Below are 22971 nucleotides of genomic sequence, written 5' to 3'. Positions count from 1 at the left end.
CGAATAGAACCTATTGATTTCAATGGTTTCAATCGCAGGCGCAAATTTTTCTGTGCATTTCGGTCATGCAAAAAAATACGTACATTTGCGCACACATCTTGAACTCATTAAACTAATGGATCGCTTCAATAGCTGGGAGTATTGGTGCGTGTCTTTTGGCGTACACAATTGCCCATGCCCATGCACAAAAAGTACAGTAAAATATGCCAAAAGCACGCAAAAAGAAAATGAACATTCTGCAAATACGCATCACAAATACAACGCAAATATGCTTACGCTCGTGTGAATCTGGCGTAAAGGAGATTTTTTAAAATCCCCTCTACTTGTATTGTAAAAGCTGCAGAATTTCTGCACCATTCTGGCCACGTGTGAAGACAGCCGTAGGCATTTTCTAAAATGATGCCACTTTGATACATATGTGCCAATGTGTGCAGACAGTCCCATATTCCTATCTAGCTACACTGAAGACATCCCTTACATAGGACGCAGATTTGAGTGCGGATTTGCTGCGTAAATCAAAACAAGGTAGGAATCCTAGTAATATCTTAGTCTTCTTGACATTTGCCTTATCAATCCTGTACTAATGCAATCTTTCCACCTGCCAGGCATATACAGCAATGTATCCATGGGTTTCTACGTCATAGTAGGGTTTTTTGGGCATTCTTCTTCTTCTTCTTGTTATTTGTATAGCGCCAACTTATTATGCAACGCTTCCAGGTAATTTTTTTTATTCATTACCCCCCACCAAGCTGGGTGCTCATCGGTTCACAGGTTTACATTTTTTAGAGATGAGCGAGCGTACTCGGAAAAGCACTACTCGCTCGAGTAATTTGCTTTATCCGAGTATCGCTGTGCTCGGGTCTAAAGATTCGGGTGCCGCTGTGGCTGACAGGTGAGTCGCAGCGGGGAGCAGGGGAGAGCGGGCGGGACAGAGAGAGAGAAAGATCTCCCCTCCGTTCCTCCCCGCTCTCCCCTGCAGCTCCCTGCTCCGTGCCGGCACCCGAATCTTCAGACCCGAGCACAGCGATACTCGGATAAAGCAAATTACTCGAGCGAGTAGTGCTTTTCCGAGTACGCTCGCTCATCTCTAATTTTGATACCTTTCTTTAAGGTACTGAAAACTGTAGACTACTACTTTTTCCAGAACCCTCCAAAAATATGAAATAACTCTTTAGTGCCTTGCATGATGTGGCGTATAAACAGACCTACAGCGAGGAACTCAAAAAGCAGCAGTGATGAGGAATCCAAAAGTATTACGGTAGACAAGTTCATAACTTTAACCATTTTGCTCCAATTCATTTAACCAGTCCCTACTTGACTCAATGATTTGCGCCGGTCACTATTGCGAAGTCCTATCTACTTCTGACATACTTGTATGTGCTGGACAATGTAGGTTTGATGCCTATAGGTGTGGATTTGGCCACTGCGATTTTCCAGCGACTTTTCCATTCTAAGTTGCCCGCAAGCAACTCTGCTACGTATGACGTTACCTTCAGGTTGCATTCACACGTCACTGATTTGCATTAGATTTTGTAGCAGATTTCATTCATTCAATTGAATCCAGATTGAAGCTGTGAAATCTGCTGCGGATCTGCGCCAAAATCAGCAAGGTATGAATGCACCCTAAGCATTCAACGTATACCCCAAGTGTCAGCGCTATGATGTCACGGAGGGCGCTTTATCTGCTTCTAGTTTAAGTTGCATTAACTTGTATATTGAAGAGGTAAAAAGAACTAGAGAAAGAAACGGAAAAAGAGAGCCAGAGCGCACATAGCATAGTAATTCCAATACAAACAAACCATCCCTCTGTGCAGTGATGTGTGCCAAACTCTGGAACACAGAAAGAAGGAGGGAATAAGGATGGGAGGGATGCAGAGAAAAGACTGCTGCTGAAAGCCAAAAGCGGGGACAGAGGATTGGGCAAGGGGAGGACTAGAAGTTCAGGTTTCAGACAGAGAGGAGTGCCCAGGGAGGAGGAAAGGGCTGGGAATGTGCATGAAGAGTGAGGGGGAGGGAAAAGTCTCATCCACTTTCCATTGCTCCTCATACTCAGGCTGCACTGCCTGCACCTCACCTCTCTGCTCACTTTTGGGAAGTTCACATATTTGTTACATATGTTGCTTGTTTGTTGTTTTCATGGAGTTGATACAATTACACTGGTGTTTGGAGGATGCTTGATCTGATGCTGTGGATTGGTGTACTGTGGATTGCTACTTTCAAAGATTAAAGAGACTCTTGCATCTTCCAAGAAAAAAAAAGAACACAGGACTTTGAGCTGACCTCACTCATTCACCCTGGATGGGGGATTTGGCTGTTTCCCCTCTTTTGAACCTCACTCACTACTTGCTGTTGGGTCCTGCTGCTTGAGGATTACACACCCTGGACTGTGATTCCTTGGGATCTCTTATGTCCATCTCTGGGAGACAGGGAATTACTTCTCGTGATTGCCAGAACTGAACTTGAAATCTGTCCCCAGAGAGTTATTGAGACCTCTGTGTTTCCTCTTGCCAGGCACACGCCTGCTGCAAGACAGAGGGATCTTTTTACACCACAGTCTTTGCAGGTAATGCCAAAAAGTCAATTGCACTGCTGCATCTTACTTGTTACCCTTATGTACCATTGGCCAAGAATTCCAGTAGTGCGCCCCAGAATGTACCTACCTCCAGTCAATGGCTATTCTAGTACAACAGTGATTTGCGCTTTTTTTTGTGTTTTTAATTGAATAGTAAGGAGTCACGTTATAGATGAGCTGGGTCATGGAAGGGTTAATGGGTATTTGGTTACTAATCATTCCATGCAATGCATTTTTTTTTTAAACATTTTCCAAAATTTGCGTACAGGTATTTGGCCCATTTACAGAGCGATGATTGATGAAAAGGGAATGAAAATGAACATTTGTATAATTAATAAGTGCAAATAAGTTAAAATGTTTAATATATGTAATAATTGGAGGCGCCCATAGCGGACAGATATAAATTAGAACAATTGTCAGACGTTTGCTGCAATTTGTTACAATGTTGCAACATGTGTAAATGGAACTATTGTGATTGTATGAGTATCGCTTACTGGTGACGGTTCCGTATAAATGGGCTTTTAGGTTAATTCTTGTATTCATTCAATGAGTAACATGACAGTTGTGGGGTGTCACAAGAGTAAGGGTGCGATCACACATCGATCTGCAGCAAATCAGCTACGTGTGAACGCACCCCTTCATCTGTCCCTTTCACTGGGTGATATATAAGTCTTAATTGTTGAAAAGTGGAACAATAGTAAAGGGAGGTCGTGTTTTGTCATTGTATTAAGACCCTGCTTTAGATCTTAGGCTTTGGTTCACTGGGTTTGTCTTTGTGCATTATCTAGATTTTATCCTATGGGACTGGCTGGAAGTGTTTGACTGGAGAACAAGTTTATGTAATGGATAAGGTTGTCCATAGATTTGGGGATTTTATTGGGCTTTGAATGAACCAAGTGTCCTATAAGCCTGTAATGATGCAGATTACTTATAAACACGTGATTCATTACTGAAGATTCGCTACTGGTATGTTCAATGCGCCTCCGAATGACTTATCCTATACTGCTTATGATTGGCAATCAGTCAGGCTTTACAAACCTGCCCAATGAACCGGGTTCTTTCGAGACCTTTCACACGTGCAGAATATTTCCGCAAGACGCACCTAAATATGCAGAATAATCTACTGCTGCGGATTTCGGCTCTGTAACCCACATGTATACATGCGGATTTGGGTATAGATTATTCTGCGTCCTAAATATAATAACTATCAATACAGGACTTATTAGTCATATCACAGGACTAAAAATTATTAACTGCTGCAGCACCTCTTGGAATGTCTGCTAGATGTATTCTTTTTGGTATTGTTAATATTTAGTTTTTTCCCTCCATCCCCATTATGCCTGGTGTAGAATGGATTAAATGCTTTTAAAGTGCTTCGTCCATTGCATTCTTCAATTCATAGTTAATGAAAAGTCCCCTTTCCCTGAATAGGTTAGACCTGAGTGGTTATAAAAGTGTCTTAACTAGTGACAGATTTACACAGTCTTGGGGGTAGGTATGGGAGAATTGTAGGATTTCACTCACGTCTGGGGCCTGCAAGGAATGTCATATCCCTGTGTAGTGTAAACCTATTTTCTCTGAAAGGCCTTTTATGTTCTTCATTATAAGAAAGGATTCCTCTTTTGTGCGGTGAAAGTTGGCAATCATGGTTTGGTTAACTATTTACACTCCAAAGACAGCTCTGGTGGTGCCAACTTTTGTGTGTGTGTATGTATGTATGTATGTATGTATGTGTATATATATATATATATATAATGTTAGAGTGCTAAACATCACTTCTGCCACCAGGCTAAAGATTCTCATATTAACAATCTGACCAATAAAAATTGGTGTGTCTATGCTGCCCAAAGAGTTGGTCGTGCTCAAGGGTAAAGTGTTCACATGGTGGAAACGTTTATTGGATCTGTTTTTTTTTTCAGTCATTATTGGTAACTATTGTAGTGTTTGCTTTGAAGTTCTTCCAAAAATACATATTGGGCAATGAACAGGAATGGTATTTGCCACGATGGAAAAGTTTAGAAAACTTTGTATGATGCTCTGAATGGAGAAGAGCATTAAAAGCTAGTCAATTGAGGGGGAATTGTCAGGTCTTTGGCCAGCTTCAGTATTGCAGATAAGAAAGCCACAGGTTGCCTTCCCGTCATCTAAACACTGCAGTGACTTAATTATGATGCACCTCAGGAGTTGAGTAACATATGCCAACTGCTGCAATTCTTCTGCTTATAATGTGCCCTGTGTTTGGATTCCTACGGGGCTCTAAATGGTCCTTTCATGCTCGAATCTGAAGTGTTTGGGGGGAAAAGTGCTATCTAATTAAAGTAATTATCAGGACTCTCCAAGCCATAAGACCAGAGTGTTTTGCTGGGGGAAAAAAAATCTAGATGTCTTTTGTATGAACCATGTATTGTGCCAGGCGTACTGAATGTACATTGTGCTCTGGGGACCATGGTTGTATGTTCCGTGCGAAATTCTGCATTCTTAACCTGTATAGTGAAGTGTATGTAATGGTTGTAGAGGCTTTCAGGTCGCATTGTCATTTTTAATGGGGGTTGCAAAAAAGCTCCTTGATTCTAAGTAGTGGGTGACTGAGAGGAGGGAGCCCCCTCCCTCTCATGCCTTCAATTAAAATGCAGATTAGAAGCATTTTGTGATCTCTGCAAAGCTTTAGAATTTAATATATATGGTGGGGTGTTGAGGGAGGAGGCCAGATCTTCTTGGAAGTAAAATGAGAAATTCTACATGGGATTTGTAAGCACAATTCAAGGCGATGAAGGCGCTTTGCCTTCTAGGGATTTAGTATTAATAGGGGAGCAGGGGTTAAACCCCTTTTTACATGGAGGCTTGAAAGAACTTTAGAGATAGCTGTATTGAAAGGGACAAGTTGTGCAAAGAAGGTGCCGTTTTAATGAGATGGGATGTTCTTAGAATTGAATTTCGGTCATAGAAAATAGCTGCTTGAAGTGCAAAGAATGAGAAAAAAGAAACTCCAAGCTGGTCTGACATTGCTTAAAGATGCTCTGCTAATTGAAATGTGCTAATAACGGCATTGGCCAATGGTTTCGTTGGCGGCAATGACACTATTGCCTTGGACTACTTTCATGAGAAGAGTTTGCATTGGACTATAACTCCCAGCTTAACTGTGACCCTCTTCCATAGTAGAAGGGCATTGATTTGAGGCTATCCATTAACTAGTTAACTCTTCTTCCGAGTCCTTCGGATGTCCTCTTCTGTCAAACTGCTAAAAATCCATACAGTTATCTTTTAGTTGTGAAAGCTGAGTAACCGCCAATATGGCTGCCTTTATAGCTCCTACATTGGGTTGTCTCTAAGCTTTCCGCGAATGAGGGGTTGATTGGAACGTTTGGGTTTTTTTTTAATTGTAGGTGAAAATGATTGAAAAATATGAAAATTCCACAAATTGTGTTCTCTCCCAAATGAACAGTTGTATCATAGACAGGACCATCAAGGATCACTTTACAAAGGCAACCAATGAATTGTTTCTGTTGAACTGAAAGACTTTTATTATGCTAATAGCGTCATTTAGAGAAAACAATGCCTTATGAGGGGTGGAGAGGTACAATAACCTCCTGTCTCTTTGTATTCTTCAAACGTCTCCATTAGATCAGTTATATAATCTCAAAATGGTTTAAAGTCTATGGCTCTAAATCAGAAACTAAAATGTAACACATGAGACACAAATGTAACACATAGGACATGTTGATGCATCAAACTCCACTCGGTTTCATCTATGAGCTTGCTTTGAAACTGGAGGGAAGATGAAAGAAGCAGCAGTACTGTCCACTGTTGTCCCTATTATGAATCGTTGAGTGGAAAAGACCAAAAGCAATCAATGATTGACTATGACCTCTTACATGTAGCTTCACAAATAGCACTTTTTAGAAAATATCACTGCAGTTTTTAATGAGCCAAAGCCAGAAGTAGATACAGAATGAAGGACCAGTAGAAGTCCTCCCTGTATTTCCCATTCCTTTTGAGTCCACTGCTGGCTTTGGCTCACAAAACATATAAAATGGCATGAAAAATTGCATTTTTCCCCCAAAAAACCCAAAAGGGATTGTTTAAGATTAGAAAATAAAACCTGCTTTTTTCTCCTAGAGACAGTTTTACTCTTCCCTATGGGTTCTGCCTGGTACTGCAGCTAAGTCCCATTCAATTCAAGTAAACTGCAATACCAGACACAACCCATGGAGAAGAGTAGTGCTGTTTCAAGGAGGAAGAGAAAATGCATTTGTGATTATGTCATTGTCTATGACGCAACCAACAAACCATTGGTACTGGTGTAACTTGTCTCCACCAGAACTAGGGGTGGAGTAAAGAGTTTATCCTCCTGGAGCTATATGTAACTCCCACCGTGTGTGATTGGCTAAGTGCACGGTGGCTGAAGACGGTGGACGGGATGACAGAACCCAGCACTGGAGATTGACAGTGGGGGAATGCAAGGGATCAGGACACCAACAGCATTGCTAGAAGACCGGGTCGGCGGCTGTGGAGATTGACAGCAGGGGAATGCAGAGGACTGGTACACAGACAGCGTTTGTGCCCTCTGGTCTGACAGTGGTGCTGGGTTGAGGGGTTGCCAGGCGGGGAGATTAAGAGTGGGGCAATGCAGTGGAGGTGGTAGGCGGGTTGGGGGAACTGGACAGTGTCAAAGCTGGAAGGGGAGAAGGTCACCGGTGGAAGTATAACAGTGGGGCAAGCAGCACAGCTGCAGCTTGTACGCAAGCCGCAGCTCTGTCACCCTTTCCCTCCATGCTACTGATGCTGCTCCTGCTCCCATCACATGCTGTCACAGCCGGGGGCATTGTAGGCAGGCTGGTGGCATGGCATAGCCAAGACAGGAGCCAAGCCAATCAGCAGCTGTGGGCATACCCTATACCTCCCACAGTACAATCCAACATCTTCAACCATTTTTGTGGTGGAGATAAGATACACCAGTACCCAAACAATTATCATCATCCTTTCTTTATTTTTTCGGGCACCCTAATTAATATATATAATTATGGTGTCCCAATAACTGTATACACACATCAATATCAAAAATATCTGCATGAAAACTTTATTACTAGGTTTATATAGACCTTATAGAATAGCTGTCAGTCATGTGTGACGTCTGCAATCACATAAGGGTCTCAATGTAGTCATTGCATTAACATCCAGATACCTCTGATTTCAGCAAAGGAAAGCAAGAGCAACATTGATGCTCGGAATTCAAGCATGCCTCCACCATTTTATTTGACTCTCCTGGTGGCCACATGCTCGCTTTCGCAATCGGGTGACTACTGACCTCTTTAGAGACAACCCAATACTACATATTGTCACCGTAATTCAATTTGGATTTTAAAAAAGGTCCTAGATAACACTATTGAAGTCTGTGTTCATTTTTTGGGACACCCTTGTATCTATTTTGTAACTTTCTGGAGAGAAGTTGATACTGTACTCCTATGGGGACTATAAGTGTATGCCTATTATATACAAGGGTGATTTATCCATATGTGACCATTAACATTCCTGTGCTGTTTCTAGTTTGGGAATATGAAGTTTCCTTGGCTTGAGGTGTCTTGTGTTAAGTCCCATTAGAAAAAAGATGTGTCCGCTTGAAATCTGTCATCCTGTTTATATGTTTTAGCTGAACTATGGATAGTCGCCCCCTCCCCCCAACCCCTTCTTCTCAGATTGGGAGAGGTGTGATGGATGGATTAGTGACTGGGATGTGTAAATTGCTTTTAGTTCCCTTTAAGATCTCATCTTGAAAGTGAAAATAAAATAAACAAATATCCAGTAATGGTCCGCAGGTGTTAGAATCCTCACTCCCACCTTATAAACTAATTACATGATAGGATCCCCTTCTAGCAAGACAATTGCTGTTTACCTTGTATGTGGTCAGGACTCTTGTATTCTGTGCCCTACACTGGGAGTTATATGGCTTGTTAAGAATATCAGGGGAGATGCTGTAGATGGAGTCAATTTGAAAGTAGGTCAATAATATCGATAAGCATCGGTCTACGGGAGAATTTTTCTTTTTCTTTTTGAATATAAAGTTTATACAAGTGCAAAAAGGGAGATCTAAAAGTGGATCCATAGACACAGAATCTAAATGAATCCTTTTTAGGTTAGTTTTCTTTTTGCCAAACCACCGATGGACATTTCCATCAATTTCAAATTTGCTTGTATTTTGCCGTTTTCAAACACAACTTCTGCAGTGTGTACTTGTATGGTTGTAAACTACTAATGGACCATCCCAAGGATAAGTCATGAATAGTAGATTTCTAAGGGTGAGGGTCCATTGCCTGGGACTCCCTGCCGATGAGCTGTTTTCCAGGCTGGTGTGCTTGTGCACAGAGCTGATTTCTAAAGAAACGGGACAGCTCTGTTCTTACTGTAGTGGGCAGTGTTGGTATTGCAGGCAAAGTGTACCTGCCCGGTGAACAGCTTGATTGACCCCGTCACTGTTGATGACTTATTCTGAGGATAGGCCATGAATAGTTTACACCTAAACAACCCCTTGAAGGCTTGGCTCTGGTGCTTTTGCTACACATGATTTTTATTTTGTATCCAAAAGCACGATCAGATACTAAAGAAAGAAATATGACACTGTCGTCTATAGTTCTCATTGGGATGTAATCATGGGTTTTGGATAATAGCAAAGTGAATATGAAAAATGTCCTGCAAGCATACCATGTGGATCTCGCCTTGTGTGTAAAAAAGGATGTGTAACATCAGTTTATCTCCAAATCCATTCATGTAAGGGACCACGATAACGAAAACATAGGGATTTAAAGAACACCCGAGAATCCCTATGTTACATATGGGCCCCTCAGAGCTTGTATCTAACTGTTATAAACTTCATTGCTCATTACGGTAAAACCAAAAACTAATGACTTTCCGGAAGAGCCCATTTAGCATCATAGTAGGTCCGCTACTTATAGTGGCACTCTAAATTCACATTGAAGATCATTGATGAACTACAGTTGTTGCAGTAATGTATATACGGTTGTCCCAAAGGCCTGTTCAATTTTTGGCAAAGTTCTCCCAAGATTTAGTGATCGTCTTCTGCAGTGGTGTTTCTAGCACCTGGAACCAAGGGCACATGTCCTGGATCTTTTGCCAGGGGACTTGGGACTTTTGGTGCCAGCAAGCACCATATACAATTGTGCCCCCATCCTCAAGGATCGACAAAAATGTTCACCCTCTCCCTATACTGTCTGTATTGGCCTGTGTGAAGGCCAGGTAAATGAGCTGTGATCTTGTTAATCAGTGCTCATTTTGTGGCTCGAATTGAGTCAGTGCCCCAGTTATCTTCGGACTCTACCAATACCCCCAATTGAATACCGACACACCAAATGAAAGCATGAGCTGTAACTCACTATAGAAATAGTCCTATATTTATCAATCGGAACTAAATACTCTGGATTTTAGGAATTGGTTATGCCATGTAACTTTCCATTTTCATGGCCTAGCAGCAAGCTCTTTCATAAACTTCAACAGAGCCAATGCAAAAAGTTAGGCAATAGTTGCAAAACTTTCTAGTCTTGTTGGTCACCTGACCCTTGGGTTTTGTCCTGATGGGTGATTCTACTGCTGTATATGATTATCTGAACACCTTACAGCTGTCATGACAAAGATTTCATAAATCTACAGTCTATCAAGTTGAATAAAACATGCGGGTTACAATAATATAACCTTTTGGGGAAATAATGTTTTGCGAGCTGATGCTCAACAATGAGCCCAGTGTCCGCACTCATACATTCTGCATCAGGAGTTATTTTATGTGGGAACGCATTCATATTTTGCTAATAAATTTACTGTTGTTTTTGCTGTAGTGCTAACATGGACACGGAGGAACAAGAGGATGTATTGAGTAATTGTATGACCAGCACAATATGAGCTTATTACTATTCACCAGACCACCCCGCAAGGGGCCATAATGTCACAGTTCTTTTGCTGTTAAGAAGGTATTTGGCGCTTCTCCTTGCCAAATCTCCCTGGTCTCAGTTCTTGAGTTTAGCCAAGTCATTCTGGCATTGTCCAGTATACAAGGCTCACAAGCAGAAGGGACGGAGAGAAAGCAGTGAATTGGTGATTGTGACTGCAGGCTTGTACTGCCGGTGTGAGTTTAGCAGCCTGTGCTTGAATGTAATTAATCACTGGCAGGTTGACAGCTTCAGACTGGAGCTCTGCTCTTTGGTAGACATAGAACTGGCATTTGGGGATGACATAGAACAGACCCTGAACAGAGTGGGGAGCAGAATCAGCAATTAGGGCAGTTTGAGGCAGCCGCAGGTTTAAGGTAGCAGTTACAGACTATTTCAAGCCAGTTAATAAAAAACAAAATGCAGACTAGCGCCTTATGCTACACATGCAATCAATATGAATGCATGGAGTCGTGCGAAGTATATGACTGGAACTATTTTTTTTCTTCTTTTTTTTTCATATTCATGATGCTTTCAGAAAAATGACCCCTGAACCCCTCTGCCTTGTGTACATGTAGGAGAACAGCAGAGCTGGAAGCATGTAGTACAGATGTGCTACTATGTATTATGCTCATTGTTCACTAATGCAACCGCATTTAATGGAGATGTTATGTATTTATTGCTCTTTATATAGTACGGACGTGTATTCTGTAGCACTAAAGAAAGAAAATGCTCTTATAAATCAGTGCCAGTCTCAGGTTAAATTCCCACCCCGTTTTGGCACCCATCTAAAAAAATGATATATATATGCACTCACTATAGTTATGCCCCTGTGGGCCAAGCACCCTATTCTGAAGCAAGATAGCATTGACCTCACAGCAGAAAGGCTCAGAGAATAGATACAGCACCAGAACCAAGCTCATAACATAAATATAGAACAAAACAATCTGAGGACATAGATACAGCAGCAGTACCAAGCTCATAACATAAATACACTAGCAGAACTAAGCCATTGTGTTGCAAGGGCATCGATGTGCTGTTGCCAGCCTTTTGGAACATCAAAGAGGAGGAGACAGAGCCAGGAGGAGGATTCGTATAGCTGCAGAAGAGGAAGAAGATAATCTGGCCAGGTGGATTTGAAGGGGGCAATCACCCTCAGCCTTTATTCTCCTGGTGCCCCCCCTACAAGCTGGTGGCTGATACCCTGTGCAACTGAACTGATCGCATATAACTAAAGGCCATTTTACACATAATGAGTGTTGAGCAAACGATGCCCGACACTCGTCCCAGTGTATACTCGCTTCCATGCTGTTACACAGGAGCGAGTCTCTCTGGATCGCTGACTGTGCGGCCAGCAGGGAGGTGGGGTGGCTGGAGGAGAGTTCTGCTTTTAAGCTGCTTAAAACTGGACGATTCTCATCCAGTCATTCAGTTTCTACATGCTTTTACACGGGACGATTATCATTTAAAACCACGGGAGCCTGAACAACCAGAATGATAATTGTCCCATATACAATGCAATCTCTGTTATGTGTGGTATCCTGGATAGGTGGTTGGCCCACAGTGGCGTGACTATAGTGAGTGCCGTCATACTCTCCTATACAGATTGATGGGATTTTCATCCAGCATGCAGATTTAAGCGGCAGGAAGCAGGTTAGTATAAAAAAATATATAGCACCCAGCTCCCTGTTACCTTGCCTAACAGCACCAAAACTTAGTTTATGGTGCTTTAGGCAAGTGGGAGGAGAGGGAGCAGCACATCTCGGGAGCCTGAGTAAGGATACAGAAAGCTTTCAGTGAGAGAGTGAAGCAGCCGTGCTGCAGTCCAGAAGCAGAGGATATTCCTCAGCCCAACTGGCACTGAGCTTCTGGTTCTAGGAGGACGACGGGCTGAGAAACAGCATTCAGAGAAGTAGGACTATGGGACTGTGCGCAGTCTCTCCACTGGAACTGTGCGCACTGTCCTTTTCTCCCCCCACTGATTTCAGTGACATCCACCATATAGAAAACTGCTTCCCATCAGGCTAACTGGACTCTGTAAATAAAAAACCTACTGAACAGAAGGCAGGACAGTATCATTGCCATAATGGTGCTTTATCACCCAATAACTGGGAAGGATTAATCACTTATTTGCCCAATGGGCATTACTGAAACCCAGCAGGCGGGGTGGACTCCCAGTATAAGTTTCCAATTGATGTAATTGTCTGTAGTGTTTATTTAGTTGAACTGTTCATTTAAGTTGATTCAGCAGCAAGATTGCCTTGCAGGAGTCCATCTCTTATGACCGCCGCTCCTCCATAGCTTGGGGCTATTCTGTCATCTGACCTCAACCACACTCTTTCAGCAACTTGTTACTTTATCAGGGAAGGTGAAAGCAACTTGTGGCAATTGCAGGATAACCATTTCCAAACTTATGTAGTTGTTGTGTGACTTCCCCCAATCCATAGAGGAACATTCAAGCCACGCGAGAGAAGCAGCGATGCTACAAAATGACCTCAATCAACTGACAACCAAATGACCAAGCCTAGAAAAGACAAAACAGCAAATAATAAATGGTCACATCTGCAATGGAGGTTCCATTGAACATTTTGCCAAAATGATTGACTCCATGGCAGAATCTGATGGACCCCATTATAACTCAATGGTGTCTGTTCGGTGCCGTTGGTGTCCCCCTCTCCATCATTTTTCAGGTTTTTCTTTCTCGTATGGTAGAACAGTAAGCCGTAAATGCGAACGTAGATAATAACCAAGCCTAAAAAGAGAATAACACAGAACTGATTTTTTTTTTCCTTGAAAGAAACTGCTCTGTTCTACACTTATCTCTGTAAATCTACTATATTAACATTAACAAGAACACTGCTTACTGATATGATATCAGACCTCAGAGTAAATATCTCCCGCAAAGTGCTGATGACCTTCATCCATTGTAGCTGAACTGAACCTAGTTAAAAGTGTAGGTTCACCTTTAGTGAACCTACCAATGCATTAATGGCTATTCTCTAATATAGGAGGGAAAGAAATGTGGAACTCCGAAGGTTAAAAGAAGTGATATAAGCAGTAATAATATAAATAAATCTTGTTATTTTGTATAGCGCCAACTTATTCCGCAGCGTTTCAGGTAATTTATTTATTAACCCCCCCCCCCCAAGCTGGATACTCACTTTACCAACTTCGGAAGGATGGAAGGCAACCTTGAGCCGACTACCTGAACAATGCAGGGATTGAACTCGCAACCTTCAGGTCATGAGCGAGAGCTTACAACTGTATTTCTGCTGCCTGAACACTTTGGGCCACACAAGACTATATATTGCATGGAATTACTATTCAAGCGTTTCCCAATGTAGTTACAATTCTGGACCTACATACATATGTGGAGGAAGTAAGTTATTGAAGCTAATGAGATGTAATAGGCCAATACACAAGCTGCCTGTGGTGTAGAGAAGCTCCGCAATAGATGTGAGGATACTTTGCCCATAGTATGAGATGCATCCTTCTGCTCTCGCGGCTATAGTCGCTGCCAGCACATTGATGTGGGTATGTTTCTGCCATGTGTCGCAGGCTGCTCCAACAGATGTTGCATATGGAAGATAGAAATCTGAGTTCTTTCTTCACTTGGATCCATTTGAGGAACTGGCTCGCTCAGCCTTGAAAGGTTTTGTAAAACATTTAGGAATCATTTCCATGTGAGTGGAACAATAGAAAAACACAGCAGCTTATTTACCACTTAGGGCTGTATGGTTTTGTGTAGTTAATTAAAATTTACAGTTGCGTGAAAACGACCTGCCTTTGCAGTTGTGAATGATGTGGTAACTCGGAGCCAGAGATTTAATTGGGTGCAGTCGGCAAGCACTGACGGGCGCCTTGAAGGGGAAGATGCCTTGTTTCAAAGTAGGCCAACCTACTGTACTACCATGCATCTTCTTGTCAGGTTTGAAGTACGAAGTGTCTAATGGTTATGCCTCATGTTATAACTTTGTGAATCGTACAGGTTTCCGTTCTCTTGGCCAATGGTAACACAAGGTCTGGCACTTCTATTTCATCAATGCACTACAATTATTCCATAATGGAACATGTAAGAGAAGTAATGGATGCCAAGCAGCAGGGTGTGAGGAAAGCCCTTAATAACTAACTAGAAGGTTTTTATTGTGTTTTTTGTCCGTTTTCTTCATTAGAATCTTCATTTCCAAGTGTGCGTTTCTGGACATATAAAAAAATATTAGTTGAGGTTGTCCTGTCAATGGTTAAAGTGATGCACAAAACTAAAGGCAAATGCATCAAAAGAGGAAAGAAGCCATAGGAAACTATTTTGTGTTCATTTTTCTTCTAGATTCCAACATTCCATACACATTTCTCCCAATCATTTTATTATGTCGGGTGATTATAATTGAAGTATCCCTATTCGGAGATGTCTAGAGATACGTTTGCTGGGCACAATTGAACCAAACTTGGTGATGATACTATCCAGGACATGTAGAAGCAATCCATGTGAAAAATTACAATTTCATCCGTCTTAAGACAGCACGTGTACTGCATCTTCCTTGTATGTTGTCCATAGATTTTTCAAGAGCTGTTGGAACATCTTCTGATTGTTCTTAAAGGAGATGTCCCGAGGCAGCAAGTGGGTCTATACACTTCTGTATGGCCATAATAATGCACTTTGTAATATACATTGTGCATTAATTATGAGCCATACAGAAGTTATAAAAAGTTTTTTACTTACCTGCTCCGTTGCTAGCGTCCTCGTTCCCATGGAGCCGACTAATTTTTGGCCTCCGATGGCCAAATTAGCCGCGCTTGCGCAGTCCGGGTCTTCTGCAGTCTTCTATGGAGCCGAGAGCGGCTCCGTGTAGCTCCGCCCCGTCACGTGCCGATTCCAGCCAATCAGGAGGCTGGAATCGGCAGTGGACCGCACAGAAGAGCTGCGGTCCACGGAGGCAGAGGATCCCGGCGGCCATCTTCAGAAGGTGAGTATGAAGACGCCGGACCGCCGGGATTCAGGTAAGCGCTGTGCGGGTGGTTTTTTTAACCCCTGCATCGGGGTTGTCTCGCGCCGAACGGGGGGGGGGTTTAAAAAAAAAAAAACCCGTTTCGGCGCGGGACATCTCCTTTAAGAGATTGGTTTATATCCTCTTCCAGGTCGGACTCCCATAGTTCCTGTTTCTTTTAATTTTGACACCATTCTTCTCAGTGCACTTGGTGTCATTGGGCCTTTTCTAAATTGATGAATTCGCCAAAATTCTCATAATGCTCCATAATGGATCATTGTCTGATCCATGTCCTGAATAGCATTATTTCCAAACTTGATTTCAATTATGTCCACTAGATGTCTATCTTGACATCTGTGAATAGGGATACTTCAATTATGATGACCCTGTTTATGAAATTTCTTCATGTATGTTTGGTCTGCAGAAACAGAGGTACCATAAAAGCACGTCTTGGTATATGATGCTCATAGTCAATCAGCTTGGTAGGCTGCTTGTAAAACATAGTAATGAGCAGGGGAGTACTATAGTGGGTGCAGAAGTAGAAATCAGACCCAGGGCCCATATGCTTCTCTGTAATATACTGAAGTCAACAGTATTATGAAAGGCACATATTTTATATGGGGGACCAAGAACAAGGTTTATCTTTTGATTATTCTAGGTTATTAAATTATTTTGGTGGGATAACCCATTTATCACCTATACTATGGATAGGTGATAAATGTATGATCATTGGGGGTCTGGCCACTGCGATCTACAAGGATCATAAAAATGGTGCATCCGAGTCACCTTTAGTGACTAGAGCGTCGTTGTGCATACGTGACGATCAGTCATTGTTTCTGGATATTGCTGAGTGATGCACTTTCCAAATGCAGTGGTTACACAGGTGCAGCATTGGTGGGGACTCAATGTGTCAGTTGCATGATCTATGAGGGTCTTAGTGGGCAAATTCCCCGCAATCATACATTTATCACCTGTTTTGTGGATAGGTCAGAAATGATTGTGATGAATAACCCTCATTTTAAATAACTGAATGGGCCCTTTTGGATTTGATATGCAGGCTCTATATATATTATATATATATTATTTTCTTTTTACTCAAGATACAAGATGTTGCCATCTTATTAACCCTTTCCAATTCACTGTCTGATGTCTTCCTACATTCTGATTGAACCTTGTATAGCTCCAATGTCAGAAGATGTCCAACAGGGTATTCTTACCGTCTATTGCCAGCCACTCCACTGTCGGAGCCTCTCTGGCGCACACACGCTGGCTTTAGCCAGCAGATGGCACTGTTGTATAACAGCAAAAAGAGAAAGCCTTTTAGGAAACCCTGAATCCAAAATTTGATTGAAAAGTTTAAAGGATCTTTTGGACAGCAATACTCTAATGTAGGTCCATACTAACACCCATAGTTTCGACCATGACTGGTTCTAATTTGGGTTACCATCTATACACAGTAGAGGATACCATGTTGTTTGGGCTGAGCTACTCTCCAACCACTTTCTTCGGAACTGATGAGCTCACTCCGATATTAGTCTCGATTCAACCTAGAAAGCGTCTATTTCCGCTGCACTTAAGTGGTGTGTCAGCTTTAAAACCTCCATTTAGTTATGTAAGGAGCTAGTAAAGGGAGTTATTGTTGTATAGAATACAGAGAATTCAATTATTAGAAAACACTTGATAATGAATGGGTCATAGTTGTGCAGAAGAAAGACATAATCCTTTAAGCCTATTAAAAATTAAGAGAAATTAACTAGAATACTGATTACACATTATCGGATATAAAAAAAAAACTCAAATCCCTTCTCCTCATATAAAGGATATCTTTCACTCCTTAGCTAGAAGCTCCTGGATTGAATTGAATCTTCAAGCTTGTGTTCCCCGGAACAAGTTCACGTTCCTAGATGTTACGTGTATACTTAATCCACATCTGCAAGCATTGGACAAACAACCTTTTCAACCCGAAGACCCAGTAACCTGCCCTGTTCACAATCTGCGGAGACGAGGGTCATGTTTCATGTAGCCTCCAGTAATCTAGCACTGTACTTACAATTCCTGAACAAAAAGGTTTGCAAAACTTGCTTGGATTTCATCGTCCTCTATTGTATTTATGGGCTAATGGTCATAGAAATTGCAGTTTATGTCTACTTTTTACTATCTCTGAAACTTTTTTCCTTTCCGATCATAAAGTCTTGGGAGATATAGGACATACAATAACTACTGAAGGTCATCATATACCATAGTCCATCATAGTATAGTGACTGTAAATGTGGTGGGTTTTCCATTTGCTTTACTAATCCATTATTCCTGATGTAAAAAGAGATAGTATTGTTATGGAGAACAATTCTGCGTATTTTAGCTTGATGCCTCAGGCAGCCAAGTTAGATTTTGATAACCTTTTTCCAACTTGGGCACAAACAATGATTTGTTTTCAGGCCCCGAAAAACTGAATAAGTCATTGTATAATGTGTTCTTCTGTATTGGGAAGGTCCTGATTGCAACACAATGATGTAGATGCCAACACTCCTATGTATATGTTTACTTTATACTATGGAGAGTTCTGCCTCAGGGGAACAGGGTCAGGTTGCTACCATCTTCTTCCTCTTGGGCTACTGCTATAGGGGTGACATTGTCAAACAGGTTGTTTTGACACACTTTTATATGGCAGCAAGCTATACAGTTTATGACCTGTCATCCACTATCTTGGGTCTGCAGTCCGTCGTTACATTGACTGTTTACAAAGATGAAGAAAAACACAATTCATTGGTTTTTCATTGACACATGGAAGTTCTTCTCAATAAAAAAAACTCAATTTCTTTGAGTCAAGTTGCATGTGGTCGCAATATGCAGTGATGTCATAACAGACACCAGAATTTTATAGCCCCAGCCTTATTGAGCTGTAATCACGTAATTGATATAGATCTTTTGAACAATAAAAACAATTACCAAGCAACGTTGCTTTTGAGCGTGAAAACACAAGATGTCTCAAAAGGGATTTTTGAGACATTTGGAGAAGGAATATTTTTTTTGTCCATCGCCAGGTTGGCCCACCTTGCACTTGGACCCTGAACTGACCTAAAGTATATTCATCATTGCACTCTTGGGTTACTCCCTGAGTATCTTGAAATGTAAGAAAGTGAAGAGTGTGACGGAAGTGCGCTGATGGACCTGCAAGTAGATGATGCACGCATTGAGTGCAGACTTGGGATCCATTTCAACATGTATATGTCCGTGATGGTAATTTGGACACTTGGCGCTGCCATATTTGTGATCTGCCTTCAACCCTGTAAATTTTGGAGCGCGGCAAATACTTTGAGCATCCTCTGTCAAGTGAGACCCAGTAATGACGAATGGCCTGAGCATGTGCTTCAGAGATGCTTCATGGAATGATGAACTGGTAGAGCATGGTTGTTGTGCTCTGAGCATGCTCCAAGTGCAATGATGAACTACAATTCGGTGAAAAAACATTTTTCATGTATGAACGGATAAAATATTACGAAAATGCCATCTCAAAGCTGATCTCTTCCCTTTGTCAATGAATGAAGGATGATATTCGCCACTTGTGTTTCTCTTTGGTAGCAGCAAATGGATTCTAATTAGAGATGAGCGAGCATACTCGCTAAGGACAATTGCTTGATTGAGCATTGCCCTTAGCGAGTACCTGCCCGCTCGGAAGAAAAGGTTTGTCTGCCGGCGCGGGGGAGTGGTGAGTTGCGGCAGGGGGGAGGGAGAGAGAGATCTCCCCTTCTTTCCTCCCCGCTCTCCCCCGCCGCTCCCTGCCTGCCGCCGGCAGCCGAATCTTTTCTTCCGAGCGGGCAGGTACTCGCTAAGGGCAATGCTCGATCGAGTAATTGCCCTTAGCGATTATGCTCGCTCATCTCTAATTCTAATGGCTTTGAGGAGTGTTACTAGATATACTAGTATATGGCCAGCTTTACTTCTATATTAGACAGTTGTCAGCCGAATGCTGATTTGGCTGACTAATATAATTTCCTACCCCGCCATACACATTCACGATCGGGTTGGCCTTGCTTTTATATATTCTAATATGGCTAGAGGGAAGAAAGACACTGCCAAATATATATGGCAGCAGCTTCTCTAAAAGGTTTGAAGATGCTATAATTCAATTTGCCTGATTCTTATGTCCACTGTCATTTGCCTTTAGAAGAGTTGGGAGGCCCCCATACACATTAGATGGTTGGCTGGCCTGTCCTGTAGAAATTTACAAATTCAGCTGATATACATCTGATGTATACAGCCGACATAACAAATGACTGTTAATGGCATTTGGGAAGATAACTGATATATTTGACTTCTGCTTTTAGGGTTTTTGATAGATGCCAACAATGGACAAATTTTGAATCCTTGTACTGTCCATCAATAACCGTTTGAATGAGTGTTGAAAAGTTTTGAAGATGTCTAAACAAGTTTAGTTGATTTGGTTTCTCACCACTGTAACAGATGCATCAAGACCTACATGATTGGAAACCTTCGTATTTACATTTAAGGGGTTTTCTCATCACTTAAAATTGCTTCACAGCCATTCTGTTGTTACTGACCAGGTCATGTGACTTCTGCAGCCAATCACTGGCTATAGAAGGTCACTGATATGGCCAGTGATTGGCTACAGCAGTCAAATGTCCTGGTCATCAGCAACCAGAAAGGACGGAGTAGTTGTGAGGCAATTTTAAGTCATAGGACACCTCTTTAATTATATCAAAGGCGAAAACTACACCATACTGTTTATTCATTAACAATAAGTTCCTGCATGTAGCGGTATCATGATCCACGTTGTGTAGATCTATAATTCCGTGTCCATATGGTGCTATTCAGTCATGCTTGCATTCCAATTTTATACAGGAAGGTTCTTTCCTCTCCGATTCCAATGGAAACCCTGGCATGTTCCAATGGCCATGCCATATTACTCCAGTAGACGAATTTCTTTTTAGGGAAATTCAATGCCTCATGAAGACACCATGTGACTCGCACATAGCACCTATGGATCAGCATTATAGATTTGCCCTTATGAACTCCATGAGTGGGCATGCAGATTCAGGATCCATGGGCATTTTGACCACACACAGCGTTTTTAGTAAAATATGCCACTTTTCTGTTTGTGTGTTTTTTTGTTTTTTTGTTTTTTTTCTTTTTTTCTTCAAAAATTGCAGCAGCCAGATGTCTGCTGAAAGCCAATAGGGGATTATGAAACACACTGCAAACTGTTTTACTATGCTTGTTTAAAATACAACCTAGCTCAGGCATTTTTCCATAGACTTCTCTATAAGGCAAAGGACTCTGAGAAAAACACGTGTCAAAAATGTTTGACCAAAACATAAAAGCAACACCAAAAATGTGGGTGATTAAAGAAAAAAAAAGAAGAAAAAAATAGCATGAAATTCATAGTGTTTTTTTTTCACAATGAATGACAAAAAAAAGTACAAGCGTGACAGTACCCTTGGATTGCTCAAGGTCAGAGGCACTGGCCAGAAAACCATTGGGAGAATTTATTAAGACTGGTGTTGCCAGTATTGAGTATGTTGAACTAAAGCTACCCTTACTTGGCACAACTATCAGGCACTCGAGCTCCCGAAAGTCATACCAGCGACTATCGCTCTTGAGTAATGGTCATTTAAGAGAATGGAGGCAGAGCAGGTTGAGGATCGTTCCATCCCACCCACCTACGTTCAGTAAATGGTAGACTGAGTGACTTCTGTTTACACTGCGCGAGAAGCCGTTCAGCAGTCCTTCCATTTTGGTGAGCTGAAACGGCACAACTTGTGACAACCGAGCAACTTCTCGCCCAGGGCCCTGTCGGGGGGCCATCTGTACACCGGCTGATAGTCACCTGAAATCGCTGCATTTGAGCAATTATTCAGGTGAACATCAGCCGGTGTGAAAATGCCTAAATTCTTAAGAGGTTCACTGCTCTTCCTACATTTCTTACATCTTTGGTCTGCACCTAAAACTCTATGAGCATAAATTTGTGCTGTGAAATGATAGTATATTTGGTGCGCCATATAGGCCCCACCCACTTTTTTTGAAAAGCGTATAAAGCGAAATGAAAAAAGTTACAAATTTGTATGACAATGTAGCATGCAATAGCATTTTGCAACTTTTTTTTTTCATCACCAGAACACAGGCACAAATTTTTAGCATCTTAATTAGTTGTAAAACGACTTGGTTTTAAACGTTGGCAGCCTTTACTCCAGTCCACCAAACTTCAATGATCCTGGAAGATTAAAGATAAGTGCTTAATAAAAAAAAAAGTCTTCCACAGAATACTTATTTGACCATTGAGAGACAGCAGGTTGGTCTTCTGTAAGTCCTCTTTTATGCCGGTTTGTGGATATAGCGTATTTATAATTCATCATTGTTTACCGAGGCAAACAGCCTAGCCAGCTCAATTCTTGTCCTTCACAAAGCATCTCTCCCAACTTTCTATAAGACCAAGGAGAAAGCTGAAAGATAAAGTTCTATTTACATATATAGCTTACAAGAGCCAAGTCTCCAGAGACAGTCAACAAACACAACCACCTGGGCACCTACATTCCGAAACGTTTCTTCCTTTCACCTTCTCACAAAAGAGGCTTTTGACTATTGTAACACACGGGCCTTTGTGCCTTTTGTGGTAGTCTGCTGAAGCATGTTGTGTGTTTGTGGAGGTGTGTGTATATGTGTGCTTAGCGGTTGGAATGTGGGTTGGTTCTTACAATTAGAATTAATTGCCTCATTTTATCCTTCCATGCAGTTACGTTGGGGCATTACTACATGTCTCCAATATAAACTTGCTCTCCGTATAGGTTTCGCTGAACTGGAACAGTCCTTTCTATTGTGCCCTGATTGTGTAAATAATATGTTCTTCAGCTGACAAATTGATTAACTCTCCCCCCTCCCCCATTTTAATTTAGTAATAAAGGATAAATTAAATAGACCAATTACATAGGCACTTAGCTAGACTCATTAGCAAGTATGAAACGTCGTCAATGTAACTTCTGCATATATAATTTCTTATTTTAAATCCATACTTAATAATAATTACTGCAATACTGTGATTGCGGTTTAGTACACTCAACCTACAGTTCACCTTTATAACTAACTGTACCCCGATTATGGCTTAGGCTGAGCTCACATGTCTGTGTATGCCAGCGTGCCGCACGCAGAAAGTACACAGTGACATGCATACATGCTACGTGCCGCAAATGCTCATGCACTATCTTGGCATGTTTGCACGCATAATACACGCCAAGATAGAACATGCTGCGATTTTTTTGTTTGTTTGTTTTTTTGTTTTTCTATACCAGGCAAGCATCTTTCATTGCATTTTTGGTGGCATTTTTTAAATTCTTTATTCTGTAAAGAGTTTTATCTGGTATTTTTCAAGTCCTATAGAGAAACCTATGGAAAAAAAAAACATCACTAACCAAGCAAACAAAACAAAAGCCACAAAGTCCACAAACAAAAACACACTGTGGTACAGTTAATA

General features: G+C 41.6%; 1 protein-coding gene across 5 annotated transcripts in view; it reads left to right on the top strand.

Moving 5' to 3' along the window:
• Positions 1 to 2027: 2027 nt before the first annotated feature.
• FGFR2 (fibroblast growth factor receptor 2) overlaps positions 2028 to 22971 on the top strand; it is an 81553-nt gene continuing 60609 nt past the window's right edge. For 4 of the 5 annotated variants that reach the window (XM_066600858.1, XM_066600855.1, XM_066600857.1 and 1 more), the window contains exon 1: positions 2028 to 2563. The gene's annotated coding sequence lies outside the window, so the exon portion shown is untranslated. The remainder of the gene's footprint in view (positions 2564 to 22971) is intronic. The other variant, XM_066600859.1, reaches the window with a different exon arrangement.

This window comes from Eleutherodactylus coqui, chromosome 4 (genome assembly GCF_035609145.1).
Source record: "Eleutherodactylus coqui strain aEleCoq1 chromosome 4, aEleCoq1.hap1, whole genome shotgun sequence".
Taxonomy (NCBI): Eukaryota; Metazoa; Chordata; class Amphibia; order Anura; family Eleutherodactylidae; genus Eleutherodactylus; species Eleutherodactylus coqui.
The sequence above is the reverse complement of the archived record's forward strand: the minus strand, read 5'-3'. Positions and strand labels throughout refer to the sequence as shown.